This window comes from Geotrypetes seraphini, chromosome 4 (assembly GCF_902459505.1).
Source record: "Geotrypetes seraphini chromosome 4, aGeoSer1.1, whole genome shotgun sequence".
In the NCBI taxonomy this organism is placed as follows: Eukaryota; Metazoa; Chordata; class Amphibia; order Gymnophiona; family Dermophiidae; genus Geotrypetes; species Geotrypetes seraphini.
In genome coordinates this window covers 282,036,296-282,063,709 of record NC_047087.1, presented here as the reverse complement: position 1 = coordinate 282,063,709, position 27,414 = coordinate 282,036,296, and the positions used below count along the sequence as shown (strand labels likewise).

At 44.2% G+C, this 27,414-nt stretch overlaps 1 protein-coding gene across 5 annotated transcripts in view; it reads right to left on the bottom strand.

Moving 5' to 3' along the window:
* CRTAC1 (cartilage acidic protein 1) overlaps positions 1-27,414 on the bottom strand; it is a 631,767-nt gene that overhangs the window by 459,026 nt on the left and 145,327 nt on the right. The window lies entirely within an intron of this gene.

Here is a 27,414-nt window from a genome sequence, read left to right as displayed (position 1 = left end):
AATAGACAATATACCCCCTCCCTTTTTACTAAACCACGATAGCGGTTTTTAGCGCAGGGAGCTGCGCTGAATGCCCTGCGCTGCTCTCGATGCTCATAGGCTCCATGCACTAAAAAACGCTATTGCGGTTTAGTAAAAGGGGGCCATAGTGCAAAATATAGACAGCAGATATAAATTCTCAAAACAGACACATTTTGATCACTAAATTGAAAATAAAATCATTTTTCCTACCTTTGTTGGCTGATGATTTCATGAGTCTCTGGTTGCCCTTTCTTCTTCTGACTGTGCATCCAATATTTCTTTCCTTCTTTCAGCCTACCGTATGCTTCCAGACCTCATTCCCTCGGCCAACTTTTTCTTCCTCTCTCCCTGCCCCCTTCCCCTTTCTTTCTTTCTTTCTGTCTTCCTGCCTGTCTTTCCGTCTTTCTCTCTCCATGCCCCCTTTCTTTCTGTCTTCCTGTCCCCCCTTTCTTTTTCCCTTCTTTCTTTCTGTTTCCCTGCCTGCTCCCAAGCCACTGCCGCCGTAATCAGGGAACAGGCCTCCAAACCACCACCACCCCCATCGGGGAACAGGCCTCCAAACCGCCGCCACCCCAAGCTCTCCCTGCTTCCCCACACAGAAGCGTCAGGCTGACCAAATTTCCTCTCCCCGACGTCATTTCTGAAGATGGCGAGGAAGTTCCGGGCCAGCCAGGCAGCGATTGGCTGGCCCGGAACTTCCTCTCCGAAGTCAGAATTGACGTCGGGTGGAGGAAGTTGGTCGGCTTGGCGCTTCTGAGTCGGGAAGCAGAACGTGAAGGCAACGCGATCGACTCGCGTTGCCTTTGCGATCAACCTTTTGGGCACCCCTGGTATGCAATTTGTAGGTTGCAATTTACCTTAGTTATAGTGCAAGATTTTTTAATTCAAGTTTTTAACCTAATTCAACAGCTTACCAAGGATCTTCTATCAATATACATTTCTCAAACATATATTTTCTTTGATCTTCTCAATTGACTTTTTGAGTAATAAATTAGTAACTTCAGTTCAAAGTACTCTTGCCCATATAGAGAAGCCCCCCATCCCCGAAAAGACCCTAGTCTGTCTCTACTATTACTGATTTCTGTAGCACTACCAGAGGTACACAGCGCTGTATATTAACATGGAAGAGAAAGTCCCTGCTTGAAAGCTTACAATTTAATTGTAACAGACAAAAAGCAGGGTAATACAGATGAAATGATAAGGCAGAGATGTGTGCTTTACAAGTGGGTTGGAGTTAGGGAAACTCCTGGTGTTAAAAATCTCATCAATACTTTAAAAGAAATAACCCCAGATTATATAAACACAAAAATTTCCATATGCGAGACATGCTAAAAGCACACTTTTTTGAAGCTGCTTTTAAGTCCTATTATTTGAGTATCTCTTGATCAAATATTGAGGATTTGAATCAGTTACTAGGGGGAGGGGGTCCCTTTTAATTGTTTTCTAATGTGATCTAATGGTACCTGATATGCTACAGAAGTTATGTTGCTAGGAATTTATTATAATAATTTCAATAAAGAATAATTGAAAAAAAAAAAAAAAAGATTCTCTATTAATCTTGAAAAATTAACATAACGAGGTAGGATGGAAACTTTTGCAAGATCTGTTAGTCCCATTCTTCTTTCTATTAAAAAATGACTGCTTATTGATTAAATTAGAAAGTGGGGCAGGTTTGCATATATATTTAATTTACTGACTGCCTAGAGATGAAGGATGGAGGGATGACGATCTAAAGACAATAACAGACTGACTGTAAACTATTCTCATTCATAGTTGGTAAATTTTTTTTCTATTTTTAGGGTCCTCCACACCCAGTAGCTACCAGTTAACGCTTACTGAAACACTGGGTTTGAAGCAACTCAGTATTTTCCTGACCCACATAAGACACAAACGTTATACAAGTTGGCCTTATTATGGCTTTCCCTGAAGAAAGCAGATTAACCAATTAGGTTTTAAGTTTCAAGTTTTATTTCGGATTTGAATAACTGAAAGGCAATGTTTTACTGAAGTAATTTGATCAGAGAATATAACAAAAGTGGGTCTGATATTTGAAAAAATTTAAATGGCCTAAAGAGACTCTTGACAGTTTAAGTCACCTGTCTGAGGCTAATTGGCTATATTCAGTGACCTTTAACCAGAGAGTGCCGCCGTTACACAACACAAAACCAGCTATTTTTAAGTACGTTGCAGAGGTGAAGTCAGCATTTGGCTAGTTAAGTGATGATATTCAGCATTTAAATGGCCAAAGTAACCACATAAGACCATATAAAAGTCAGTCCTATGAGCATCGGAACAATTAGCGCTCTGGGCCAGGGTACAAACCTCTACAATGGCTTAGTAAAAGAAGGCCTTTATGCAGGTCACCATAACAGGCTATGTGTTGACTATCACACTTAACCGACTGTTTTCACCAACGTCGAAGACCAGGCCTGGCACTGAATTTCCAGGATGCTGCTAATGGCGATCAGCAAAAACGCTGATCACCATCAGCTGAATACCAGGCCTAATATATTTAGTATCTCCATCAGCTTTGGGAAATATATGCTATATTTTAAATAAAGACTGAACCAATGATTTAAGTGATCCTTTAAGAATCCACTGATCTCAAAGAAAAGAAATGTCATCGCAGACCAGCAAGATCTATTAATGGAGCTCCTGCTTAACCCAAAACTTAAATCCAAGTACCGTATTTTCGCGGATATAACGCGCGCGTTATACGCGTTTTTACGTACCGCGCATACCCCTCGCGCGTTATATGCGTGAGCGCGGTATACAAAAGTTTTTAAACATATTTCCCACCCCGCCCGACGCCCGATTCACCCCCCCAGCAGGACCGCTCGCACCCCCACCCCGAACGACCGCTCGCACGCGCTCCCACCCGCACCCGCATCCACGATCGGAGCAAGAGGGAGCCCAAGCCCTCTTGCCCGGCCGACTCCCCGATGTCCGATACATCCCCCCCCCCCCCGGCAGGACCACTCGCACCCCCACCCCGAAGGACCGCCGACTTCCCGACAATATCGGGCCAGAAGGGAGCCCAAACCCTCCTGGCCACGGCGACCCCCTAACCCCACCCCGCACTACATTACGGGCAGGAGAGATCCCAGGCCCTCCTGCCCTCGACGCAAACACCCCTCCCCCCAACGACCGCCCCCCCCAAGAACCTCCGACCGCCCCCCCCAGCCGACCCGCGACCCCCCAGCCGACCCGCGACCCCCCTTCCCCGTACCTTTGGTAGTTGGCCGGACAGACGGGAGCCAAACCCGCCTGTCCGGCAGGCAGCCAACGAAGGAATGAGGCCGGATTGGCCCATCCGTCCTAAAGCTCCGCCTACTGGTGGGGCCTAAGGCGCGTGGGCCAATCAGAATAGGCCCTGGAGCCTTAGGTCCCACCTGGGGGCGCGGCCTGAGGCACATGGGCCCAACCCGACCATGTGCCTCAGGCCGCGCCCCCAGGTGGGACCTAAGGCTCCAGGGCCTATTCTGATTGGCCCACGCGCCTTAGGCCCCACCAGTAGGCGGAGCTTTAGGACGGATGGGCCAATCCGGCCTCATTCCTTCGTTGGCTGCCTGCCGGACAGGCGGGTTTGGCTCCCCTCTGTCCGGCCCACTCCCAAAGGTACGGGGAAGGGGGGTGGGGGGGTCGGCCAGGGGGGGTCGCGGGTCGGCTGGGGGGGCGGTCGGAGGTTCTTGGGGGGGGCGGTCGTTGGGGGGGGATGGGGGTTTGCGTCGAGGGCAGGAGGGCCTGGGATCCCTCCTGCCCGTAATGTAGTGCGGGGTGGGGTTAGGGGGTCGCCGTGGCCAGGAGGGTTTGGGCTCCCTCCTGGCCCGATATTGTTGGGGAGTCGGCGGTCCTTCGGGGTGGGGGTGCGAGTGGTCCTGCCGGGGGGGGGATGTATCGGACGTCGGGGGGGGCATCAGGCTTTCAGGATGGGGACAGACCTTCAAGGGGGGACAGGACTTCAAGGGGGGACAGTGCACGGAAAGTCAGGGGGGGTGAACGGAGAGTCGGGACAGCGCACGGAAAGTCAGGGCAGTGCACGGAAGTCAGAGGGGGTGAACGGAGAGTCGGGACAGCGCACGGAAAGTCAGGGCAGTGCACGGAAGTCAGGGGGGGTGAACGGAGAGTCGGGACAGCGCACGGAAAGTCAGGGCGGGCGAAAGGAGCGTCGGGCATCATGCGCGGTATACCCGTGAGCGCGGTATACAAAAGTTTTTGTACATATCATCGTGATTTCTGCGCGCTATACCCGTGTGCGCGTTTTACACGGGTGCGCGTTATATCCGCGAAAATACGGTATATCAGCTAGCGGGAGCGGTCTGACCCCCCCTTAAAACAGCATTTGAGTGATGAGCCTTGGAGAGCGTTCATGAGAAAGAAAAAGAATGGATTTGAAAAACTACTTCTCCTTAGAATATAAAACTCCACGGAGAATCCTGGCTGGTAGCACCCTCAACCAAGATAAGGTGAGAGATGATTACTGCCTAGATACAGAGAAAATAAGCAGAGAACATGATATACACCCCTGGTTCGAAAAAAATCTGAGAGATATGGCAAAGGTTGGTTTATACGAGTTAATCACTTGAAGTCTGAGATTAACGAAATTGACAATAGAATTGAAATGATTGAGCATACAGTAGAACCACATACAGAGTCTTTCATTGAATTACAAGTATTTAACTGGACCGCATATGCGCTAAGGAAAGAATTAATGTTTAAATTAGATTATCTTGAAAACAGGTCAAGGAGAAATAATTGGCATATCAGGGGCTTACTCAAGCAAAAAAGGTAAAGAGTCAGTGGAATCTGCCCAGGACATCCTATTGCTGAATCTTGACAGAGCTTGCATCTTGAAAGCGCTTAGATCCTTATGCCTTCCTGGGCCATGTGAACTACAAGATATTGTAAAATTCTTTAAAAAATGGCTTCCTTTTCTGTGAAATAAACAAACTCCCATCCTGCATGTACTTTAATAAAAGAAATGGAAAAGAAGATCACTCTGATACTTTAAGGAGAAAATAAGGTATCTCTGGACCTACCGCTCTGGCTTAAACAGTTTTCTACAAGGCATATCCACTTTAGATGGACAGTATATAAGAATTGCTTTGGTTTGTTTTTTAAATAAGAAATTCACAAGCTTTCAGAGATTAGACCTGCCCTACAAAGAACAGATCTTTGAGAAAATCAAGAATCTAGGTACCATCACTCCCATGCCTCAGAGATTTTACTAAATAGCAGTGGGTTTCAACAAGAGGAAGTACATGACAGACAGTCATATAAGAACATAAGCATTGCCTTACTGAGTGTAACCAGTGGTTACAAATAAAGAGACTTGAAAGAGTTTAAAAAAAAAAATGAGAAACTTAACTTTAATGTTATCCAGCAAGATAATTTTGTAAATGTGCAGGCATGAGCTTTCCCTGGAATCTAAATGCATGAATCTGATTGGCTGCACAAGTCAGGAAACTTGCTGCAAGTTCATTTGGGAGAATGACTGTGTGATGGAGAGGAAACATACTGTCAGAGAGACTGAGTAATTGAGTGAAAATGAGAATTTATGGTTTATGAGAAAACAGATGACTGGGAAAATTGTCTGTCTGTATGAGTGGGAGTGGGACACTTGAGTGTTTTTTTTGTGAAACTCACAACAGGTAGGAAGCTTTAGGGCAATGTTTTTTAACTCGGTCCCGGAGTACCCCCCTCGCCAGTCAGGTTTTCAGGATACCCATAATGAATATGCATGAAAGAAATTTGCATATAATGGAGGCAGTGTATGCAAATCAAGTTAATGCAAATTCAGTGAGGATATCCTGAAAACCTGACTGGCAAGGGGGTACTCCAGGACCAAGTTGAGAAACACTGCTTTAGGGTAATGCAAAGCGTTTCCTATGAAGTGAAACATTTTTAACAAAATTGTTTGGGAACCAAAGGAACATATATTAAAACATTGGTTGTTTAACGTTAGTGTGATTAATTATCTATTTCTCTCAGATGATGGGAGAAAATTAGGAAAAAGATTGAAGTCTACAAAATCCTGAGTGGAGTAGAACAGGAACAAATGGATCAATTTTTCATTTTGTCAAAAATTACAAAGACTAAGGGATACTCGAAATTACAGGGAAATACTTTTAAAACCAATAGGCGCAAATGCTTCTTTCACTCAGAGAAGCTCTGGAATGCATTGCCAGAGGTTGTGGTAAGAAGTGGATAGCGTAGCTGGTTTTAAGAATGGTTTGGACAATTTCCTGGAGGAAAAGTCCATAGTCTGTTATTGAGAAAGACACGGGGGAAGCCATTGTTTGCCCTGGATTGGTAGCATGGAATGTTGTTACTCCTTGGGTTTTAGCCAGGTACTAGGGACCTGGATTGGCACCATGAGAACAGGCTACTGGGCTTGATGGACCTTTGGTCTGACCCAGTAAGGCTTATGTTCATATGTAACTTTGGGGTAAAGAGAGAAAGAGCTGTTAAATTAAATCTCTCTACAACAACAATTAAAAGTTCAGTTCAAGGCAGAGAAATTGCAAAAGTCAGTTCAACTGCAGAGCAGTGGCGTACCAAGGGGGGAGGTCCGTCCCAGGTGCAGCCTTAGGGGGGGGTGCACAGCCAGCCAGGTCCGTAAAACTCTACCGGGCCGATCAGCCTGCCTCTCCCTGACGTCAATTCTGCCGTCGGACAGGAAGTTTGGGCCAGCCAATCGCTGCCCAGCTGGGCAGAACTTTCTCTCCAACGGCAGAATTGACGTCGTGGAGAGGAATGCTGGTCGGCCCGATGCAGGGAAAATGAGCTTGGGGTGGCGGCGGCTTTAGAAGGGCAAACAAATGTGTCACTGAAAAAAAAAAAAAGGAGGCCAGAACTGATCAGGAAATGAGGAACCACAGAGCAGCAAAGCCCCTAGCAATTCAAAGAAAAAAAAAAAAAAGCAGGTTTGCAACCCTAAAAATGCTACAAAGGCCTTTGGAAATCACTAGCCATTTCTATTCAGAGGTAAGCGGGCCACAAGCAGGCAGGGAAGAAACTGCCAATATTCAAGGCAGCAGGGAGAAATTTTTTGCTCTTTGCCTGCAGTGGTGTATTCACCATGAGCAAGACATGCAGGAGATTCCAAATTAAACTCTACAATTAGTAAATCCATCAAGGTTTCACAATGTAGAGCAGTGGTCTTCATTTCAAGGCCCACCAGCTAATGGCAGCCCGGAGACCTTCTGTGCAGCTCACGCACCTATCCGGAGTTCCCCTCCTCCCCTAGTAAGATTCGGTGCTTGCTCACTGTTTTCGTTCCCAGTGACACTGCTGTAACTTGTTGGGTCGCCAGCAGCGTAAGTGAAATAAATACACTGCCTTTGGTGACCCAAAAACTTTCCTCTGCTACTGCTTCCTGTCCCCGCATAGGCGGGAAGCAGTAACAGAGAGAAAGCTTCTGAGTCACTGAAGGCAGCATGTTTACTTCATTCATGCTGCCGGTGGCCCGAAGAGTTGCAGCAATGCTGCTGGGAAGAACAATGAGCAAGCACCGGATCCTGCCGGGGTTGGGGGGGAAGGAATAGCATGGGGAGGGTAAAAGAGATGCTGGAACGCGGGGATGGGGGAGAAAAGATGCCAGACATCCAAGGGAAGCAAGGGAAGGGGCTGATAGAGATGCCAAACCACGGGAGGGAGGAAAGAAAGGAGAAAGATGTCAGACCAAGAGAGGGAGAAAGGAAAGGGGGGAAGAAAGATTGGATACACAGTCAGAAGAAGAAAATGCAACCAGAAACTCATGAAATCACCAGACAACAAGGTAGAAAAAATGATTTTATTTTAAATTTAGTGATCAAAATGTGTCTGAATTTATATCTGCTGTCTATATTTTGCACTATGGCCCTTTTACTAAACCACAATCACAGTTTTTAGCGCAGGGAGCCTATGAGCGTCGAGAGCAGCTCTGGGCATTCAGCGCAGCTCCCTGCGCTAAAAACTGCTATTGTGCTTTAGTAAAAGGTAGGGGGGGTATTTGTCTATTTTTGTATGGTTGTTACTGAGGTGACAGTGCATAGAGTCATCTGCCTTGACCTCTTTGAAAAAAACCCAGAATAGGAATGATAATTAACATTTTCTCAGCGTACAGTGTGCTTTGTGGGTTTTTTTTTAAATTTTATTGTTGATAGATCATTTTGACTTGGTCATTTTAAATGTAGCTCGCAAGCCCTGAGCTAGAGCGTTGAAGTTGTGTGTTTCTGCCGTAAAGGTCATCTCTGATGAAACCGGAAGTTACATCAGATACGACCTTTACAGCATCCATATGCAACTACAACGCTCTGGCTGCTGTAAGAAGGCAGTTTAGACATCGCCGGCCACAGGGCAGGAAGGTTTGTTGGACTGGGCCTGTTGTCCGGGCTGGGGGGGGAAGAAAGCGCCACGAAGGTAAAGGGCAGGGAGGGAGAAAGGAAGAAAAGGTGGGGTGGAGAGGAAAACAGGGTAAAACAGAGGGGGGAGAAGGACGCTGAAAGCACATGGGGAAGACAGAGTGGGAAGAAGATGCTTAAGGGAAATGAGGAACAGAGAGTGGGGAGAGGATGCTTAAGGGAAATGAGGAACAAAGAGTGGGGAGAAGATGCTGCAAGAAAATGGGGAAGAGAGAGTGGGGAGAAGACGCTGAAGGGAAATGGGGAAGAGAGAGTTGGGAGAAGACGCTGGCAGGGAAGAAGACAGAGATGCCAGACTATGGGAGGAGGGAAGGGAAGAAGATGGGTGCCAGACCAATTTGGAAGGAGGGAGAAAGGGAGAGGCACAGTAACAGAGTAAATGGAAGATGCAGAGAGAAGAGGGACAGTGGATGGAAGGAAGAGAGTAACAAGAAGATGAGGAAAGCAGAAACCAGAGAAGACAAAGGTAGAACAAAAATTTTCTATTTATTTATTGCTTTAGGAGACATGTGTCACTGTTTCTGTGGTGTTGCATTGTATGCAAAGTCCAGCTTCTTGCTGGTTCAATTTAACCTTTGTCTATGTATTTCTATTTTATCCCCCCTTTTACAAAATTGTGGAGCATTTTTTAGCACCAGCCGTGGTGGTAGCAGCTCTGATGCTCAGAATTCTATGAGTATCGGAGCTGTTACCATTGTGGCTAAAATTCACACTACAGTTTTGTAAAAGGGGGAGGGGTTAGTTTGTGATGACAAATTCCATACTAGACGAAGGTGTTTTCTGTGTTCTATGTGTTCGAAAGACATGGTTTTCTGTTAGGATTGATCTGTACTAGTCTGGCTTGTTTAGTTTTACAATGGGTGTATTGATGTTGTACTGCTCACTGCAGTATGTAAGATGCTGCCTTTTCCTAGGTACTCATGTGTGACATGTGGCTTGTTACTAAAAATCATGTTTTTTGTACAGATGGGGGGGGGGGGTGCCAGAAAATGATGGGCCCCAGGTGTCACAAATGCTAGGTACGCCACTGCTGCAGAGCTGTTTGTAAAGAACCTTAAAGGCTCCTGAGAATAACAGCTTCACTGTGGATGGAAGGGGAAAAGATTCTCTCAGGGGCTAAGAATAGTAACATTGCCTTGAGATTTTAAAAGGGAAGGAAAGAAGAGTTTCCTTCACATTTCTCTATAAAAGTGAGTGCCTGAATGTGTGTCCCAGAGAAACTGAAGTCAGCAGCACTGCAGAATTCCAAACCTCTCCAGTAGTGAGAATAAGGAAGATATATTCTAGTATAGTCAGGATTTTTAGAAAAAGGAAATTATTTTCATTTTCTAAGCAAGAATTGCACCGTTTAGGCTTCCTGCCTGCCAGGTTCCTTACTCAGAACACTCATTGAGGGAGATAATTAAAATAAATGGAAAAAAACTAAGATAAAGTGTAGGATGAAGATTAAGAGAAGAGAAAGTCACCTCAAGAAAGAACTGAAGAAATTCAAGCACCTGGGAAAACTTCAAAATTCAAGGTTTCAGGGACTGATAGTTTAAAGAACTCCTTATACAAAGATGGGATATGCTGAAATTTAGCAAAATGTATTAATGTTTGGAGAACTTTAGAAATTAACCCCTTCCTTTACAAAGCCGCATTAGAGTTTTTAGCGCCAGCCACGGTGGTAACTGTGCCAACGCTCATAGAATTCCTATGAGTGTCGGAGCTTTTACCGCAGCGGCTGGAACTAAAATCCACGCTACACTTTTGCAAAGGGAGGGGAGTTTACACTTTTCTAAGTGTTTCTTTTTGGAAAAATATTATAACTCAAAATGGATACAGGGATAAAAAAAATAGTACTGTACAAATTTTCTCTCATATTGTAACATTGGCCATGATGCGCCTGTTCTCAAAAGAAGTGTTATTACTATTTATTGTAACATTTTTGTAAGAGTATCAACTTGTTCCTATTTCCTTTAACTGCTTTTAAAAAATTTTAAGTGCAATAAACTTCCCTTGCACTTACAACTAAGCACCGATGAGACCAATTCTCATTTAGTCTCACACAAATAATGGCTTATGGACTTTTACCCCCTCCTTTACAAAGCCGCACTAGTGTTTTTGCGCCAGCCGCCACGGTAACAGCTCCGATGCTCACAGAATTCCTATGAGCATCCAAGTTGTTACTGCCGCAGCCAGTGCTAAAAATGTTAGCGCAGCTTTGAAAAGGAAGAGGGCTAGGAAATTATCCAGACCTGATTTAAACCCTGTTAAACTAACTACTTTTTCCACATTCTCTGGGAAAGAATTCCAGAGTTTAATTACATATGAGTGAAGAAATATTTTTGCCAGGTTGTTTTAAATTTACTGCTTAGTAGTAAATTGCATGCCCCCTAATCCTTGCATTTTTGGAAAGAGGACCCATTCCACTCCACTCTGTATTTACAGACCTCTTTCATATTTCCCTCAGCCGTTATCTTCTCCAAACTGAAGAGCCTTAGCCTTTTCTTCATATGGAAGTCATCCCATCATCTTTACCATTTTCATTACTCTTCTCTGTACCTTTTCTAATTCCACTATCTCTTTGAGATGCGGTGACCGTATTCGAGAAGCAGTAGTGCCATGCTGTGATACAAAGGCATTATAATATAGTAGACCTTCACGAATTTTCAGTTTGCGAATCGCGGACTCAAGTCATTTTCAGTATTTTCTGACTGCCTCTTCCGGTCAGAAAATACAGGGAATGACTGAGTCCGCGAATCAGGCTTCTGCACAGCCGATTCCTCCTCCTTTCCACCCCGGTCAGCCAATCAGCCTTCCGCACAGCCGATTCCTCCTCCTTGTGACTCTGCCGGTGCCGGCCTATACGCTTGGCTCCGGTCAGCGCCCAAAATAGCCTGCGTCTCACGTGTTTCCAGAAGAGGCTGGAAGTTCTGCTGGTTTCTCAGTCAATAAAGAAGCAGAAATAGGTCAAAACAATAAGTTCAAAGTAAAAATAAAGTCCCACTTTATTGTGGTTACTAATCCTGAACAGGGTTCAGTCCATTCTTTCCATGAACACAAGAAAACATGAAAAAATAAAACTGAGTTGCAAAAAACACACAACCCACACCTTCCTTGCAGGTATCACAGGTGAGTAGCTCTTTAAACTGTAAGAATTCAGTCTTAATAGTTCTGCCAAATAAACTATAACACTTCCTTTGAAGAAAGAAAGTGCTGTACCCAGGCCTAGATTGAAGCAGGCCTGGCCCCAACCAACTCAGCAGTAGTTGGTGGGGGAGGGGAGTAGTTGAATCCACTCATTTAACTCTGTTTTTAAACAGAATGCCACAAATGGCCCCACAATCCCAACCAAGGATCTTATGTGGATTCTCCCCAAATCTAACACCCCTGCACAAAGTCCAAATTGTAGTTTCCTTTAACTTTCAAAAGGCAAATACAAACCAAACAGTCCAGCAAAAAAAACATGGAAAAAGGTTTCCAGCTTCAGGCACCTTGCAGTGAGCCCAGCACTGCTCACGGCTCCACACAGGTGCAAACAGGTTCCAATAAAAAAAACACCAAAAAGTTCACAAACTTAAGCACAACAAAACACAGGAATTGTACTTAACTTTCTTCCATGGCACAAGCTTCTGTATCCATGATAGTTTCCATAAAGTCCATGGACTCCGGTTCAGCTAGCTGGTTGGCTTCAGAGACAGGGGCTGTATCCACCATCTCAACATCCTGAAAGTGTTGAGGTTCAGGAGAGCAGTCCTGCAAACCTCCTTCCTGGGCTGACTCATGGCAGACTGACTGATTCTTCCTCAGTGCTGCCTCAAGAGCATTGAGGCGACCACGCCCTGTTCTATGAGGGGGCAGGGCAACCTGCAGCTTCTCCTTAGATTTCCCAGGACCTCTAATTAAGCCCTGCAGCTGGGAGTTAGCTGAGCTAGAGGAATTGTTCTGAGGCTGATCCAGGCTGTTCCCCTCATAGTCCTCACCCCTCCCCAGGGTTTTGTAAGCTGGGTTTTAGTGGCAATTCAGAGCCTACCTTTCTATTGGGGTTTACTCTGTCACACTGGTTGGCCCTATTCAAGGCCAGGCTGGGTTTAGGAATAGCCTTTCCTGGCACAAGCCGAGCTTTAGGGCTAGGGTTGTGACATCCTCCTCTTCTCCCCATGTCAGCCAATCAGCCTTCTGCAGAGCCGATTCCACCTCCTCTCCTCCCCTCCCCCATCAGCCAATCAGCCTTCTGCACAGACGATTCCTCCTCCTCTCCCCCTCCTCCAGTCAGCCTTCTGCACAGCCAAACCTCCTGGCAGCTTAAATATTGTTGTTTTTTTTGGCACCCGCCACCGCCCCTGCAGCCCTCTCCTACCTCCGATCCGCTCCTAAACCGCATTTGCGGTTTTTTGAAATTCACAGGTGCTCCTGGAACGGAACCCCCCGTGAATTTCGGGAGAGTACTGTATTCTCATTTTTGTCTTCCATGTCTTTCCTAATACTGTAGTTCCTAATGTTCTATTTGCTTTCTTAGCTACCACTGCACACCGAGCAGAAGCTTTCAAGAGTCTCATCAATGACGGCACCTAGATTCTTTTCCTGGGTTGTAACTCTGAATGTGGACTCTTGTATCACATAGCCACAGTCTGTGCTCCTCTTCCTTAACTACAACACTTTGCACTCGTTCCTGTTACACGTCATTGCCATTTGGATGCCCCGTCTCCAAGACTCATAGGGTTCTCTTGAAATTTTTCACAATTCTCTCGTGATTTAACAACTTTGCATAATTTGCTGTCATCAGCAAATTGAATTACCTCACAAGTTATTCCCAGCTGTAGACCATTTATAAATGTTTATAAATTTATGTTTAAATCATTTTTATTGAGCAAGGAAAACCAAGAACAGGCAAGCCACTAATAAACACAAACAAGATATATCACAAAATATACCACAAAATAAAATAAACCAGCAATCCGCTCACAAAAATGTAATTTTTATGTATACAAAATATCCCACCCATGCCAACCCCCCTCCACCCATACTACTACTATTAATTATTTCTATAGTGCTACCAGACATACGCAGCACTATACAGAGTCACACAGAAAACAGTCCCTGCTCGAAAGAGCTTACAATCGAATCAGCCAAGACAGGCAAACAGGATCTCATGGATACAGTTAAGGGGAACGGTTAATCTGTTGGCTGGGTTGGAGGGCAGTGGGGAGTTGGGTTAAGGATTGAAGGCTATACCAAAAAGGTGGGTTTTCAGTCTGCTTTTAAACAAAGTAAGGGAAGGTGCTTGGTGGACAAACTCGGGTAATTTATTCCAGGCTTAGGGGGCAGCTAGATGAAAGGAACGATGTCTGGAATTGGCAGTGGAGAAGAAGGGTACAGTTAAGGGTGGCTTATCTGAGGAACAGAGTCCTCAGATAAGCAATGTATAGCTAACCACAGAAAAGACAGGTCCTGACCCAACACTGTAAGATACCCAGCAATTTTGAATCTGCAAACAGGAAATTCACCCCTGTGCCCAGCTGAAGATGAGCAACTCAGTGCTAACTATGGAAGTCTTCCAGCAATGACCTAAACCTTCCATGGGGGAGAAAGGGCATCAATGGGAACTCCACTAACTTGGAACATGAGGCCAGGCTTAAGGTAGATATCCTACAAACAGGATGGTTGGATAGGCTGGAGAGCGCTTGGACGGCACCTTCAGCATTTGGAACCTAGGACAATATCAGGTGGACTTTCCAGTCTATTTTCCAGAAAGATCAAAGAAGAGACAAGTTAACATAAGAACATAAGCATTGCCTCCGCTGGGTCAGACTTAAGGTCCATCGTGCCCAGCAGTCCGCTCACGCGGCGGCCCAACAGGTCCAGGACTTGTGTAGTAATCCTCTAACTATACCCCTCTATCCCTTTTTCCAGCAGGAAATTGTCCAATCCTTTCTTAAACCCCAGTACCGTACTCTGCCCTATTACGCCCTCTGGAAGCGCATTCCAGGTGCCCACCACACGTTGGGTAAAGAAGAACTTCCTAGCATTCGTTTTGAATCTGTCCCCTTTCAACTTTTCCGAATGCCCTCTTGTTCTTTTATGTTCTGAAAGTTTGAAAAATCTGTCCCTCTCTACTCTCTCTATGCCCTTCATGATCTTGTAGGTCTCTATCATATCTCCTCTGAGTCTCCGCTTTTCCAGGGAGAAGAGCCCCAGTCTCTCCAATCTTTCAGTGTACGAAAGGTTTTCCATGCCCTTAATCATTCTTGTCGCCCTCCTCTGGACCCTCTCAAGTATTGCCATATCCTTCAGGAATTTTTAATGGCTATAACTAATGGGCAGACTGGATGGACCGTTCAGGTCTTTATCTGCCGTCATTTACTATGTTACTACTGCAGGGCTGCCCAAGTCCGGTCCTTGAGATCTACTGGCAGGCCAGGTTTTCAGGCTATCCACAATGAATATGTATGAGAGAGATTTGCCTGCACTGCCTTCTTGGTATGCAAATCTCTCTCATGCATGTTCATTGCGGATATCCTGAAAACCTGGCCTGCCAGTAGATCTCGAGGACCAGAATTGGGCAGCCCTGTACTACAGAATGTTACAATCATTGGTGATACATGGTATACATCATGTTTGACGCAGTAACAGTAGGTTAAAAGTTATAAGGGCATAGGTGGACTCCACATGGACACCAACTTCTACGAGATAACATTTTTCTGGGCCTACCAGGAAACAGTAAGTGATAAAACTAAAGATTATCAATAAGTAGTAGGTTAGAATCAAACTTGATATGATTTAATATGAACTGGCTCACAGCATTATTTGTTTCCTGTAATGTTTCTCTTCCTAATGACGCAATGGCGAAACTCAGCTTGAGCTGAAGAGGAGTTACTTGAGGAAAAGTAATATTTATGGAAATATGAAGTTTTAATGGAACACAGTGTATTCTAGTTATCATCCACGACTTCAAATGGGACTCTTTTAAATCAACATATTACAAAGACCTCAGGGCAACACAAGATACCGTAAGTGTTTTTGGATTTTGCATAATTGATATTATAACACGTTTCTTGCTGGAGGAGGTCAATAGGGAATGAATTATGTGCTCTTAAGGTTCCCATTAAGCCTGCGGTAATTACGTGGGTGAACAAATAGGATCTGAGCAACATTTTAACAATTAATTTGTAAATATTAGGAGAATATTATTTCACAATAGCAATAAGAAAATTTGGAGAGCATAAGGAGAAACCTGTGGTCGATATTGAAGAATTCTTGTATCAAGTCAAAAGTGCAGTGGGACTCGAGAAGCTTTATTAGGAGACCTGACAGGGGCTGTGTTTCGGCATTATTCCATGACCCCCTGATGCAGGCGTATCGATGGTCTAACATAGAATGCTTTCTCAATGCACTCTGCAAATCCAAGACAGCAATTATAACATGATTGTATGCGACTGGTAAATTATCCGCTTGGTTTTGGGTTTTCTGCTTCCCTTTCCTGCCAATCATCCCCATTTTGGGGCTTTATCCTTTTACTAGAAGATTAATTCTGTTTGTCTGTTCTCTTCTGCATAAGCATTTCTTTATAAATAATTTGGCTTTGCCTTTCTAGAGATTAACTTTTGTCAGTTTTCAAATTTAAATAAAACACGCTTTATCTTCAAACAGCTGTGTCTCCTTTTCTATTAGAAGTTTCCTGGTTTATAACCAGGATACCAAGGACTAAACATGATGGATTCATAAAAACCCTAAGGAGGTGCAAAATGTTCTCAAAATTTAACATAAGAAACTTAATACTCATTTCTATCTATCCATCCGGTTTTCTATACCGTTCTCCCAAGGGAGCTCAGAACGGTTTACATTAATTTATTCAGGTACTCAAGCATTTTTCCCTGTCTGTCCCAGCAGGCTCACAATCTATCTAATGTACCTGGGGCAATGGGGGGATTAAGTGACTTGCCCAGGGTCACAAGGAGCAATGTGGGTTTGAACCCACAACCTCAGGGTGCTGAGGCTGTAGCTTTAACCACTGCGCCACTCTAGAAATAAAAATGTAGCAAAAGTAGCCAAGTATAAGACAATCAAGCCATTGTGACATCACTGATGAGGTTAGCTCTTAGGCATTGGTTAAATTAGGCATTATGATGTCACAATACCTGCTCTGGTTATCAGAGGCTGAAACTTTTCATAACATTTATTTATTCAGTTTTCTATGCTGTTCTCCCAAGGGAGCTTAGAATGGTTTACATGAATTTATTCAGGCACTCAAGCATTGTCCCCTGTCTGTCTTGGCAGGCTCACAATTCATCTAATGTACCTATGGCAATGGGGGGATTAAGTGACTTGCTCAGAGTCACAAGGAGCAGCATGGGTTTGAATCCACATCCTCAGGATGCTGAGGCTGTATCTTTAACCACTCTGTGTTGGAAAGCATTCCTAAAGCAATGCCTTTGAGTATTTCCCTGCCTGTTTATTCCAGAGGATGTGGGGAAAATTTGAAGCAGATCTGCCAGTTCAAAGAATTCTAGTATTGATTTCCTCAGACCTAAAGCAGATTTTGTTACAAAAACAGAAAATCAAATGCAGCTAACCTGAGGAATATTTTACAGGTTAATGCATCCATGTTTATGATTCAGCATCACTGTTTTGGATAGTTTCTGAACTTGCCTTCCCCACCCCCACCCCACCCCATGCTAGCACTGTTGCAGAGCTTCTTCATGGCACAAGCAGACAAGCGAAGACCATCTATATACCTGGGCTGAACATTTGTTGTACAATGAAAATCACTGACACAGCAGATGATCCTGAGATCCACTTCTACATCAGGCTGTCAATGAATCAATTGAAATCACTCAACTGAAAAATTAACTTAAAAACTCAAGACATCCCTCATACCTACAGAAGGTCACAATGAGTTATAGAAAAGTTGTCACACAGCTCTCTAGGACCTTCTCATAGAAACATATAAAATTATGGCCCTATGGCCTATCCAGACTGCCCCAACCATTCCACCCACTGTCAACCTTAGGAAGTCTGTGCTTGACCCATACTAACTTAAATTCAGATACAGTCTGTCTCCACCACGAGGCCACTCCACACATCCACCACCTTTTGTCTCCACCACGAGGCCCCTCCACACATCCACCACCTTTTGTTTCTACCACGAGGCCGCTCCACACATCCATCACCTTTTGTCTCCACCACGAGGCCACTCCACACATCCACCACCTTTTGTCTCCACCACGAGGCCCCTCCACACATCCACCACCTTTTGTCTCCACCACGAGGCCGCTCCACACATCCACCACCTTTTGTCTCCACCATGAGGCCACTCCACACATCCACCAACCTTTTGCGTAAAATAGTATTTCCTTAAATTACTCCTGAATCTATGTCCTTTCCCCTTCATCTTATTATCTCTCATTCCAGAGCTTCCTTTAGTTGAAAGAGAAAGACTCACCTCCCTCTGCATATATGCCATCGAAGTACTTACATGTCTCTCATATCTCCCCTCTCCCACCTATCAAAGTATCCACTCATCTGCAATCTCCAGATGTGGAATTACTAATCTGAGAACTTTGCAATTGGAAAATAATCATTTAAAGGGTAATTCTATAAACCAGGTGCTTATGTTATGCACATAATGCCAAAATTCTGACTAAGCACTGTTCTGTAAATACCTGCTTAATGTTCACAGCACGTATTTGCAAATGGGGACCAGAAGCATAGCTAGGTGGGGTGCAAGGGGAGCAGATTGTTGAATGAAATGGCGCCTACGTGGATTGGCCCTTCAGCCTTACACTGGCACCTATTTTACAAAAGGTCTGCTCCCCTTGATGACAAAATCTGGCTACGCTTCCGAAGGGAACATACATAGGGGAGGGACGTAGGTGTGGCTCCCACTTAGACACGTAGCTTCAAGAATACTGCAAGACAGTGTTTCTCAACTCGGTCCAGGAGTACCCCCTCGCCAGTCAGGTTTTCAAGGTATCCACAATGAATATGCATGAAAGAAGTTTTCATAGAATCGAGGCAGTGTATGCAAATCAAGGTTATGCAAATTCAATGTGGATATCCTGAAAACCTGACTGGCAAGGGGGTACTCCGAGACCGAGTTGAGAAACACTGCTGCAAGTCATGCATGTCCCTATACCTAAATATTAAGGCATCGATACCAAGTTACAATAGTATTGTATAAATGGAACCTAGGCTTTGTTAATGAACAAGTTACCTTGCAGCCTGGGGCACCTAAATCCAGGCACCCGGGTATAGGAAAAGGGCTCCTAAAGGGGCAAATCTAAGATACTTTAAGCAACGCGTTCAGGTTTTCTGTAGCAAGGTAGTTGTCACTGCAGACCCATGCTAACTTCTCAAGTGTTATGAAACCACTCAGCATGGTTAAAACCGTGTTCGCTGCCTAATGCAGGTTGGGATGGGATCTGGGCCCAACACAGATGGTCTGGAGGACTGGTCAGTTTGGATAACTAACTCGGTCAGTGTTAGTGGCTGCACTCGCCACCATCTCAAGAGGCAGAGAGATGGGCGACTGCATTGACAGTTTGGCAGCATAGCCCAGCCCTACAGCAACCCCGATCAGCTCTCCTTCCCAATCCTCTGATACCACCCCCCCCCCCCCACCTTGATCAAATCCTCCACACCCCATCTGATACCCCTATCTGATCCTCTACCTGCCTAACTGATACGTTGATCAAGCCCTCTAATGCTCTCTTCTGATGCCCCAAATCCCTCTAATATTTATTTATTTAAAAATTTATATACCGCATACAACTATGCGGTTTCCATACCACATCCATAAAGTCTTGTTTCCCTCTGATTATCACAAACAACATAGACATGTCTGAACAACATTGTTAATCGTCCCTGTCATAATAGGGATAGAGCACAAATTCAATCAATTCAGAAATACAAGCAAGCTTTAAATCATACATTGGTGTCAGAAAAATTCTAAAAGACGATAATCAACTGAGATATACCTTAGCATAAGAAGGCATTGGCAAATAATTGAGTTTTCAGCATTTTCTTAAAATTCATCCTCCCCACACAAAGCCGCAAGATACTAGGCAAGGCATTCCATTGTTCTACGCTCCGATCCTAGCATGCATAGTCGACATTCTACCCTCCAAACTTAATTTCGTCCCGTTTACATCTCTAAGCTCTCTTCTCGGTTTATAGATCTGGAAGAATTCATGTAAGATCTTTGGGGAAGCATGATACAATGTCTGATCTATAATCACAATAATCTTGAACTGCACTCTTTGTTGCATAGGTAACCTCCAGTCCCCCCTCAATTGCCCCACCAAGCCCCTCATACACATCACCAACCCAACCCTCATTCCAACCCTTGCCACTCCCCCTCCACTCCTGCCCAGTGCCAAGTTCAAAATGATGTTGTTGACCCCTAACGTAAGGTTACCAGGCATGCAGGAAAGCCCAGCCATGTCCTCTTTTTAAGAGGACTGTCCAGGTTCCTGGAAGGACTTTCCAAATCCCGGCAGTTTGGCCAGGTTTTGGAAAGCCCCGAGCTCCGACCACGTCTGGAGGGCCTTCACCAAGCACGCGCGGATGACGTCACACACATCCACGCATGCTGGAGGTCCTCCAGACGGGGCCCGGAGGTGGGCAAAAAAAAAAGAGATGGTGCTTGGGGGGGCAGGGTTGGAGGTGGAATGGGGCAAGGCTGGAGATGGAATGGGGGTGACCCGTCAAAAGCGCGCAGGACTTTAGCACGCCGACATTTGCGCACCGCCGCTTCCACCGTTCCCGTTTGCACTCTGATAGGGGGTGAACCCCCCACTACACATAAGTGCTTGCACTTCCGTGGGGGTGTGCGGGGGAACCCCTCCACCCCCATAACTCTGAAAACTCCCAAACACCGAAAAAGGGAAGGAGATCGGGAGTTTTCATTCTACTGGGGGGGATTGCCCCCCAGTGGGACTGCGAGCACTTCTAAGTGTAGTCAAGGGGGTTCCCTCCCCACACACCCCCTCAGAGCGCTAATGGTAATGGCAGAAGCAGCGGCACACATTTCTCCTGTGTGCAAATGTCGCCGCGGGATTGTCGGCGCACCAAAGTCGTGTGCGCTTTAGTTACGGTGCCGGAATGGGGCAGGGCCATGCATCTGGGTCTTTCCATCCTTAAATATGGTAACCCTACCCTAGCGGCAGTCTTGTTGCTGGTGCTGCTTGCCCTTCCTTCACAGTTCAGTGATCCTTATGAACTGCATGGGGCTCTATAGATATATACATTAGAGAATGACACGGTGACAAAATTCATCACCATTCCCGTCCCCGCGGATAACCACGGGAAATAATTCCATGTCATTTTCTAGTGTCTATTTCAACCTCAGTCCTTCTACACCAGCATTCTTCAAAGCAAAGCTTGCGGGTCAGTGGTTGTGGCCATTCATACTCTGATTCTTATGTGAGCCAAGGATAATGAAGCCATTGTGACATCACTGATGTGATTGGCTCTTAGGCACTGGTGGAATGAGGCATTATGACATCACAATATCTGCTCTGGATACCAGAGACTGTCATTCTGTAGTGTCTGTTTCAACCTCAGTCCTTCTACACCAGCATTCTTCAAAGTAAAGCTTGCGGGTCAGTGGTTGTGGCCATTCATACTCTGATTCTTCCCTCTCTCCTTAAAGAATGACATGAAGATGATTTCCCGCGGTTATCCACGGGGACAGGAACGGTGATGAATTTTGTCACCGTGTCATTCTCTAATATACATCTCAGTTCAACTAGAAGATCAGTGAACTACACGTGTGAAGAGTTGCACCAGAAGGCAGTCAAACTGCATTGTTTCCTTGCAGCTCCACCCCAGTCCAGTCGTCTCTCTCCCACCAGTAATGCTGCTGCTCAGCCTCTTGTTTCTGGGTTCACGGTAGCTGCTCTCCTCAACTGCAGCTGATTGTTCTTTCAGGCCGCTGTTCTCTTCCTCCCCCTAGCCACTTTTCTAGATACCTGGATGTTCTCACAGCAAGAATAAATAGCTGAAGGTAAGCTTCTTCATTTAAAAGGAGATTAAACTGCCGAGAATACCCTCTAGTCACCATTCTGACTCTTAACATTTTTTCACTCTTAAAGCAAGGAGCTTGCATCTCAGTCACAAGACATCTGGCAGATAAAGAATGCAATCCATCTATGCAAGCAATAAGCGTGTAGCTGGGATTGGAATAATGAATCCAACTTCTGTCAATAAGCTTGCAAAGTAGTACCATTCTGTTCTTTTAACTGCAAGATTGCCTCCAGGGCCGGCCCTGCCACTGGGGTAGCAGAATTTTAGAGGCAGAAGAGATGCATTTCAGTGCTATTCTCAGCAGTGTGGGGCCTATAAGCACAGATGCCTTTGATCTTTAACTCTGCTTGTTAGGCCGCCTTCTGATCTATTCGATCTTCCTTCTTTATGTTGAATTACTCTTCCTTGCTCTTCTATTTCCTCCTCCTTAGTCTTCACGCTAATCTTTTATTTCATTTCTAAATTCTGTTTCTCTGATCTCCTTCTCCCCCTACTCACCCATTCTATCAAAATTGTATTTCTCGCCCATCTTTCCCTTCTGGCTCAGTAAGTTTTGTGGGTCCATTGTACGCCCGATATATTGTTACTTTTGAATGTTGTAATTTTATTTATGTACATCGCTTAGAAGTTCGATTAAGCGATTTATCAAATTTTAAATAAACTTGAAACTTGACTGTTGTCAAATGCTATTGCATCTCGCTCCCCTCCAACAAGAAGTCTGCAATGGAAGTAGGGTGGAACAATGCAGCACTTCAGCATAGCAGTATACTTAAGGATACCAGACATCCAGGAAACCCCAGACACGTTCTCATTTTAGAAGACTGTCCAGGTTCCTGGATGGACTTTCCCAAAACCCAGTAGTTAGTCCGGGTTTTGGAAAGTCCTGAGCTCCAGCCTCGTCTGGAAGGCTTCCAACAAGCTTGTGCTGATGCTGTTGCATGCATCCGCGCATGCAGTAAGCTCCCCAAACACAGCCTGGAGATCAAGAGAAAAAGAGGTGTGCTTTTGGGGGCGAGGCTGAAAGCGGAACAGGGCAGGGCCATGCGTCCGTGTTTTCAAATCGGCACATCTGGTAAACCTACTTAAGGTCCTTTGCTGCACGGAGTTTCTTCAGTCTCAGCTTGGGAGGAAGTTAAAGGGTAGATGGAGCAGTCAGCAGGGCCAAGGGAAGGGAAGGAAAGAGAATAGATATGTTGCCATCTATGAGGGCTAGGTAGGAAAGAAGATACTGTCTACTTCGTGGAGGGATGAGAGGGAATGAGGAAATGCGGGAATCTGGTGGGATAGAAACTATCCCTTGCAGGGCAGGGCCTTAAGCCACCCTGGGGTTTGAAGATGTTGATGCATGTGTGAAAGCTCACATAAGGCATCAGATATCCTTGCACCATCCCTGGTTACCTCTCATGGCTCCGTGTTATCCTTTACTACAACCAATAATGGAGTCATTAAAAAATATATAAAAAAGCATATTGAGGCAGGGGGGTGGGAAGTGATGGTAAAATGGGAAGGCGTGGAGCTGGGGGAGATATTATGGGGCCAGGTAGAGTGTAGATGTCAGTAAAAAGTGATTGAGTTAAATTTATTAAGGTAGATAACATGCGTTTTTAAGATTTAAGATGTAATAGTAATTTAAGATTTTGTAATGTTTTTATGCTCCTAGTACCCCTCCTGACGAAGACAATCTCGAAACTCGAGTCAGGGGGTAGATGAAAACTTAAGGAGTCATGTTTACAGCACTATAGCACTTTTGGCACAAGTTCACTTTCACAATTTATCCAGTGGTTATGACTGTAATCCAACCTAAGAAGAGACTACAGACAAGTCGTTCTAATATTTTTATTATCTGGTAGGAGGTTGGTAAAAGGGGCAGTAAAGTCTATGATGGCCCCAGATTAACCACTGTAGCATGTTGTTATTATTGCACTACTGGTTATATGGACTGAGCACTTTACTAAATTAAAAATTTTTTTGTATTGTTTTTAACAAAGAAAATTAATAAAGCTGAGATTTTAGATAATATTTGAATATATTATCCAGCAATATAAGTAATAACTCCCAATTTTTGTGATTTACACGAGAGTGTGGGACATTCTATAATGCCTTTATTCCACCCCCAGCACTTCCTTCTACTGTATGTGCACACACAAAAATGCCTGTTCTCCACATTCTCATATAACCACCCACAGGTTATACTATACACACATGTATCCATGACATCCTGTTTGTCTGTCTTGCCTGTTTAGATTGTAAGCTCTTTCGAGCAGGGACTGTTTTCTTACTCTTTGTGACTCTGTAGCACTGCGTGCGTCAGAAGGCCCTAACTCAGCCCCTGTTGCCCTACTGCATTCAGGTATTCTATATGAAATGAAATAATTCATTAACATTTCCTGGGAATGAATTTCTTTATGGATAAGCAGTGCTTGCATGGAGTAGGGACATTGATTTTTTTTCTTTGCTTTAATTACCCAGGCTGTAAAATGATGCATAAAAACTTATTTAGTCTTTAAAAATTTCACAGTTCTTTCAGTTCAACAATCTCATTTGCAGTAAGTATAAAGGGCGAATTATAAAGAGCGAAGTAATGACTAGAAGTCACACAGTGGCAGCAGGATGTCTGTAAACAGAGGGCCTACATTAACCCTGCATTTCATTATTACATTACACTGCATATAATATTTATAGCCTGCTGTAGCCTCAAAAGAGTTCATAGCGGTTTACAAGAATGACGGAGCATACTCAGAAAAACAAAAGTTATATAAATTCATAACTTTTCGTCTGTCAAGAATAAATTTCTGCAAAAAAATGTCTCCAGGTACTTATGAAACAACCAGTAATCAGACACGTCAAAGTAACTGGTAAAGAGTTCCTCCGACGAGCTGCTAGATATGTAAAGACTGAAGACAGCATCTTCTCATACCCAACTCTATTTTAAACATTTTTATTCCACTTAATATTATGTATGTTATTCCTGTAATTCGCTTAAGATTTTATGTCAATACAACAATATAACATCACAGCTGTCACGATCACTTGAGTGATGTTAACAGAATGTTAAAAGAATGATCTATTTTTCTGGTTGATAGATTTAACAGTGATGGAATATATAATGGGGTAGAGCCATGAAAAATCAAACATATTAGGGTAAAAAGTTTAAATGTGACCCTAGCTTCTATCAGCAACCAGTGAGGCTTCGTTAGAAGTGGGGTAATTCTCTCAATCCTTGACATCCGATAGATCAAACAAGCTGCTGTATTCTGTAATAACTAACTTAACAATGTCTTTTTGCAATCCAGATATAAGCCTTTTCAGTAATCTATATGTACTAAAATCATTGGCTATCTCCCCTCAGGTATCCAGTTATGGTTTATGGTAAAGCTAGCAAAATATGTGATTTAATCTGTAGACAACAGGCTTTAGGGATCCAAAAATGAAATTGCTGTAATGCTTTTCAGGATCTCCTCTTTTCCCCCCACAGAAGACCAATGACGATTTTAGAAGCTATTTCTGGAGGTAAGTCCCCACTTAACAGTGAGACTCCATTTCAAAATTGTCCTCTTACTAAGAAAGGCTATGATTTTGAGACATTTGCTCCCAAATTCTATAAATGGTGCCTAAAGCAGGGTCCACAAATGCATGCCGTTATGCAACAATAATTACCTAATTTGTACTAAATTGGCACCTCCAGTAATTGGAGATAAAGACCAACAATTGGCCTTAACAAGCACTATTTTTTTATTGAGTTCTTATATGGTGGTTGTGGTTTGTGGTGGTTTACAGGAGGGGCTTTTATCTTTCCAAACTTAGAGTTCTTTTCTTTTTAGTCTTTTATTTAAACTGCTAAATTTGTACAGTGCAATAGTGGTACATTCAGTGAATAAACCTGTAATTGGCACTAATTAGCACAGGGGTCCCCAAAGTCCCTCCTCGAGGGCCGAATCCAGTCGGGTTTTCAGGATTTCCCCAATGAATATGCATGAGATCTATGTGCATGCACTGCTTTCAATGCATATTCATTGGGGAAATCCTGAAAACTCGACTGGATTCGGCCCTCGAGGAGGGACTTTGGGGACCCCTGAATTAGCAGTTGCACAGAAAACCTATTCTGTAAATAGAACACCTAACTTCTCTTATCTGCAAGTCCAAAGGGGGTGTGGTCAAGGGAAGAGCATGGGCGGGTCAGGGGAGTTCCCAGGATTTAGGCATGGCATGGCATGGCATTATAGAATACTTTTTTTTCCACACCTTACTGACAGTAGCTAGGTGCGAGCATTTACACCCGCCTTTACCATGACATAGCTGGTATTCTATAAAAACAGTTCCATGCAGCACTGCCTTCATAGAATTTGCACTTAGCATGTATTATCCTGGCACCAACTTTGGGCATCATTTAATGATATCTGACCCTTGAAGGGTAATTCTATAATGGGGCAGTGGCATAGCAAGGGTAGAAAGCACCCCCTGCTCCCTCCTCTCTGCACCCCCGCTCCTTCCATATCTTCCCTTCCCACCCCTATGCCTCTTAATATCTTCGCCAGTGCGAGCAGCTTCTCCAGCTGGCTGTTCACACTGGCTTTCCCTCTGACATCACTTCCTAGCCCCGTGACCCGGAAGTGATTTCAGAGGGAGCCAGGCCAGTGCAAACAGTAGGCTAGAGTAGTTGCTCATGCTGGCAAAAATTTTAAAGAGGTACAGGGGGAGCAGGGAAGGGAGAGCACGAGCGTGGAGCGGGGGGGGCAAAGAGGTGTCAACGCCTGGGGCAGTCCGTACCCCCTACCCCCATTACTGTGACATTGCCTGCTGGGACCTTATTCTATAAAGAATGATGGTGCCTACTTTTTTCTACAGAACACCACCCTAACTGGGTATATGCAGGGTGAGGAAGGAAAAAAAAAAAAAAAAAACCCTAGAATTTTTTTGCTGTTTTCTCAGCAACTGCTTGAAATTTCAATGTGAAATGTTACAGCTTTCTTTGTCGTTACTACAGTATTTACATTTATGTTCTGAGTGGAATCAAATTATCTTTATATATGGTGAAGTTTCAGACTTTTAAGCGTGACCATACAGCAATTTTCACACATTCTAAAATGTTTCCACTGTCAAACTACCATTACAGCAAAACTTTGGAATGCAACTCTTAACTTGGTTTGAAAGTGTTTTGCAAGACAAGCAAAACATTTGATTAAATTTTAACTTGATATACAAGCAATGTCTTGCAATACAAGTACATACAGTATACACACATCACAACTGAGCCAATGGTTCTTCTCTCTCTGACGCTGCGGGAGTGTAGTGACTGTTCTAAATGAGCGAGATCTTGCACTACAAGTACGTATAGTATTTTGAATTAAAGTTTTCGGGTTGTGGAATGAATCGTCTGAGTTTCCATTATTTCCTATGGGGAAATTTGCTTTGATTTACGAGTGCTTTGGATTACAAGCATGCTTCTGGAACAAATTATGCTCGCAAACCAAGGTTTTACTATAAAAAAAAAACCCACCACCACCACAACAGGGTACCAGCCTATCACAAGCTCCACCCAAAGCAGCAATCAATCGCTAAACTCAAGGAAACACTGAAGATGATCTGGGACACCTGACACAGGAACCAATTGATATGGCTGTTAAATTCCCTAAGCGAGTGAAGTCGTGGACACGGAGCATTCACACTGACTGCAAAATTGTATCCTTTGAATTATGTTATTTTATTGTGTTTTAGCTCCAACATTTTTATTTAATACCGCCAACTCCTTCCCACTTCCCAATACCACTCCCTAATACCTTCCCGATTCCCCAAAACAACCTCATCTACTCCGTATCTCCTCTAGAAATTACCAGATATCTTTTTCATGTAATAGCTTTGTTGTAATTCTTTTGTAATCCGCCTTGAACTGCAAGGCAATGGCGGAACAGAAATCTCTAATGTAATGTAATGTAATTTAATTCGATTTCTATCCTGTTGTCCCCCAAAAGCTCAGAATGTG